Here is a 5455-nt window from a genome sequence, read left to right on the forward strand (position 1 = left end):
GTCCCCCACCCTGAGTTCGAGGAAAAGCCCACAAAGGGATATGTTTATGGAGTTCAGTAGGTCTGGGGTGCATTGTTTGGGATACAATGCCGGGACTGGCTGGAGCCAAACCCCCAGATCAAACACCAGGGTGGGCTGCCCACTGACTGGCCGGCGGCCAGACCGATAGGGACATGTCTGGGCACGCGTGCTCTAATCAGTCACCCGCCCGCCAGCCAGAGTGCTTGGGGAATAAGGAACATTGCTTGTTTAGTCTCTAGGGATGTCCAGCCCAGGGTCTATGGGTTCCAATTTGTCCCAAGCTTTTTGTTTTAACCCTCGCATCCATTTCCTTAGTTTCCAACACATATACACAATTTAGGGAACACAAAAGGATTGCAAGGTGATTGAGAAAGGATTTCCAAAAATAATAGGTCCTCTGGGGCTTCGATCATAACACTCCGTCATTAAAGGCACAATATGTAAGATATTTGGATTAAAATACAGTGTTATATATTTTGTTGACTTACATTATCCCAAATGTTTAAATCCAGGGAAATAAGCTATTTTAACCAGGACACGGACCATGTCCGTGCGTCGCCTATCAATGACATAATACCCACATTTCCCTCAATTTCAGGTTTTATTTTGTAGAAACCATGGAAACACCAAAGACGCATTAATATATGATGTGTTTTATTAGACAGGTGAGCAACTGTGTCCTTAACCAATGAAATTAGCTGCAGGGCGGGATTTCCACTGAACTGGTAAAACAGCGCTGCATTCCCCCCAAGCGGCAACCTCCCGCCGTTTCTCTTGAAGCCAATACAGAAGTGACATAAACTGCAATTCATCGACTGGCCACTAGAGACAGGCTCCAGAAGGGAGCAGAATCTCATTGAGCCCCATGTTAAAATGCCCAACTTTACAGCAGAATAAAACATGTTTACAGCCTCGTACAAATTGTGGTTTTGGTCTATACGGCTAATTTTGCCCTTCATGACAACTGTGAGGGGGTGAATTTTTTTATAACTCATTCGTTTACATTATATAAAGCCTTAAAGTTCTGCATAATTAAGGGAGTGGCCACTTCGAGTGACAGGTGGATAGCCATTTATCTGCTGTCTGTTAGTCACTGCGTCACCTCAGCTCCACCCACGTCCCACCTCTTTACCCATTTTCTGTTATCCGGGAGTGACGCGCGATGATGCGCTGCTAAGATGGCAGCGGCCATCTCGTCCATAGGGGAGAGCAGGGACGAAAGTACCATTTTTCAGAAAAACGTAATTTTAAAAGATAATATTTTAGACCGAGATATATTTTTGCTGTGGTCAATAACTCACAAGTGTGGTCTATCAATAGCAGATGGTATTTTGTACAAATGTAAAATGACTACAGTGTATTTTCACTTTGAACATAAGCTGCACATTGTTACTTTTTACCCCATCAGGTGGGACGAAAGTAACAGAACAATACAAGCTAGATTTTTTTGTGTTACTCTTGTATTTTTAAAACATACCTGACTATGATCATGTTAATATGTAACTGCAAACATATTTTGTCCTTTATCTTTGCAAAAAAAAATTAAATTACATTTTCATTTTAAATGTTAAAGTTCATCAAATATTTCAAATGTAACCTGACAGTACAGACTTGAATTGTTTAGAATATTTTTTTTTTTGCAATGTAAATCTATTTGATAAGTTTTTTCTTCAACAGTATGAACAATTAAATTACATTAAATTAGCATAATATGCATTATATATATAATAGCGGGACAAAAGTAACAAGTGTTCCTTTCGTCCCGACAGGAAGTCCTGACATTTAAACACGATTTACTTTTATACTGAAAAACTCTGAAAAGACAAACCTTCAGGGTGCGTAACAGCACTACATAACCTTTAGATTGATCATTACTGTGACACATGAAACAAGAAACACAACTTACATTAATTTACTTGCCGTACTTGAAAACGGCATTTCGGACCTAACTGCGGAAAACGATGACGGAATCACGTGATATTTGGCAGATCCGTCAAGGGTTGTGTGCTGAACGTGCTGTCATAGCTTGGAATGCAAATGTAGTCAAGGGCTCTGAGAAAATCGCTTTGTTACTTTCGTCCCGTGTTACTTTTGCCCCGGTTCTCCCCTACTTTACGCTTCAAAACGGCTCTTCAGAATCCTATGGGTGACGTCACGGACACTACGTCCATATTTTTTATAGTCTATGGTTCCCCCACACACACATGGGCGGAAGAAGCGGAAGCGCTCGACAGTGGCAGAAAAACAAAAGCTACACGAAATCCAGATGTCATCAAGCTACACCTTCGTTTTGAATAAGCGACTTCTAGTGGCGAAAAATTACATATTGTGGATTTAAAGGGTTAGTTCACCCAAAAATTAAATTTCTTCCATTAATGACTCACCCCAATGTTGTTCCACACCCGTAAGACCTCCGTTCATCCTCGGAACACAGTTTAAGATATTTTAGATTTAGTCCGAGGGCTTTCAGTCCTTTGAACGTAAGTGTATGCACACTTTGCTGTCCACGTCCAGAAAGGTAATGAAAACATCATCAAAGTAGTCCATATGTGACATCATTTGCGTCTTACGTCAGCAGCGTCACTGTGGCGCGTGAGCGCGGATTCATACTAAACCGGAAGAGAAGACAATGCTTAATAAAGTCTTAGTTTTTGTTATTTTTGGACCAAAATGTATTGTCGAAGCTTCAAAAAAGTCTAACTAACCAAATGATGTCACATATGGACTACTTTGATGATGTTTTCATTACCTTTCTGGACATGGACAGCAAAGTGTGCATACACTTACATTCAAAGGACTGAAAGCCCTCGGACTAAATCTAAAATATCTTAAACTGTGTTCCGAGGATGAACGGAGGTCTTACGGGTGTGGAACAACATTGGGGTGAGTCATTAATGGAAGAAATTTTATTTTTGGGTGAACTAACCCTTTAACAGAAAGTCAGATTCTGTCATTATTTACTAACCCTCAGTCTTTTCAAACACGCTGCTGCTATTTTTGTCTATTGAACACAAAAACTGATATTTTTTTTAAAGCATTTAGCTCTTTTCCTCATAATCCGCCATTAGTGACCACGTCTGTCAAGCTACAAAATTACAACAAAAAAACACATGCACAATGAGCCTTCTGAATCATGTGATATATTTTTGTGAGGAACAGACCAAATTACATTCATTGTTCATTTAAAATAGTCAAATCTAATTCTTTGTATTCAAACTTAATGGGGTTTGATTAGTTTACAATTGAATTCCAACTGATGTTCTTTTTGGCAGGATAAAGTCGAATATTTATTGGATTTTTGAGGTCAAGGGAAAGTGAGTTCATTTGAGTGCTGTGTAGTGGGTGGAGAGATGAAAGGTGACTGATAGTGATGGAAAACAAAAGATAAGCTATTGTTTTTGTTATAAGCTCGCTGTCTATCTTTTTTTACCTCACTGGCAATGGCCTACAAATGTTTAACGCATAAACTTGGTGTTTGAACATAGTTTAAATGTAGCAAAGCAATAAAACAGGTGGACAGTAACGAAGAACATTTACTTGAGTACTTAAGTACACTTTTTGAGTATACACTTTACTGAAGTATTATTTTTTAGGGAAACTTTGACTTTAACTTCACTACATTTGAAAGACAAATATCCTACTTTTTACTCCACTATCAAGGTCCTCGAAGTCGAAAGTTGTTTCTGTAGCAGCTTTGAAAGTCAGTGGATTTTTTTTCTTCTTTAAAAGTTTTTTATTGTTGTTGTTGTTGTTGTTGTTGTTGTTGTTGTTGTTGTTGTTGTTGTTGTTGTTTTTTTGCAGACTGCCTATCAGTAATCACTCTTGTGTAGGGTCATGTGAAGTTTCCCAACATTTTTTGAACACTGATCAGTTTATAGCGAAATGGAAGAAGGCGGTTTCTGCGCAGTGTGTGCACCCATGGCCATACTTAGAAAGTATAGGTTTCAGTTTTCTGAAAAGATTAAAGATTTGTTTCGTTGGCATACACTTGATGAATGTCTCATAAAATGTTCAAAAATGTAAATGTCTGGGAGAAAGAGAAGCATAGACATATGGATGAATTTGAAAAAGCATGATGAAAGAGCTCAGTTCAGTCTGGTTTTTGTGCCTCTCAGATGCCAGATCATGAGTAGTGAATAGAGCTTTCTTTTGCGTTTTTTTCCGCACTTAAACTGACCAATACACACAAAATGTAAAAATTTTCATTTTGGAAAGTATTCACGTAAACAAAGTTGATTATGTCTTAAATGATTGTAAACAGCCGGGGGAATATCGGATGTGTATCAGTGTATAGGTTTCGTGCACTTGGCCTTAAAGTGACAGCAGCTTTGTAAAGAGCTTTGTAACTTTTATACAAGTATTGAAATGTGTTTAAGGTAGTCGTATGCTAGCATGTCGGATGGAGCATCACTGACTGGCTTAAACCACCATGATGGCTATAGTGTGCATTCATACAACAATGCAACAATAATAAAATAATGCATTACATAAAAAAGGAAATTTACTTTTGATACTTAAGTGCTTTTAAAAACAAGTACTTCTGTACTTTTACTTAAGTAAAAATAGTTTTTTACAACTTTCACTTGTAACGGAGTAATATTTGACCAGTAGTAGTACTTTTACTTTCACTCGTAAAAGTTGTGTACTTTGTCCACCTCCTTGCAAGATCCCATACAACTAAGTTCAGTTTCCTATTTTGTGCTTCATACATTTATTGTAACCATGTAAAGCCTGACATATAAAATAAAAATAAAATTTTTGGAAATTGAAAAGTTTATTGATACTTTTTTTTTTTTTTTAATGGCCATTTTTTGTTGTTGTTGTGCATCATATTTTTTTGTATGAGCATGAAAAATATGCAATTTGGTGCATGTGCTGATATTAATATGGCCAAAAAGTAAGATGAAATTGTTGGGGTAACAGCTTATGCTTGTAATGTAAATCAATGAGATCTTTATATAACAGAATACTTATATATAAAATGCATATAAATATCTCCCAATAATATGTCTTAGTAATATGATATTTAAGTGGTTATTTTTATGATCAAAGCTCTGTAGTTTTGAAACATATAAATGCAATACAATGATGATTGAGAGATGAACAAATAAACCTGCTTCCTCAAAAGCCTGATGGATCATTTGATGCTCACATTTTTAAAAAAAATTATAAATATTACTAAGAATATATAAGTGGTGTGACAACTAGCCCCGGTCTCCCCCGTGATGTAACTTTGACATTTCCTGCCACTTAATGGTGCAAATTACTTTCATTACTTTCACCGGAAAATTGCACAACTTTATTGTTACAAGAAGAAACGTCCTTTGTTTTCTCCTATCAGATTATGCAGTTTATTAGAGAGTTCCTTTATTTTGTATTGTATTTGAGGCCCTATATGAGCCCTTAAAGCTCAGGAGAATTTCTGTTGCTCAAT

This window comes from Gobio gobio (assembly GCF_949357685.1).
Source record: "Gobio gobio genome assembly, chromosome: 15".
NCBI lineage: Eukaryota > Metazoa > Chordata > Actinopteri > Cypriniformes > Gobionidae > Gobio > Gobio gobio.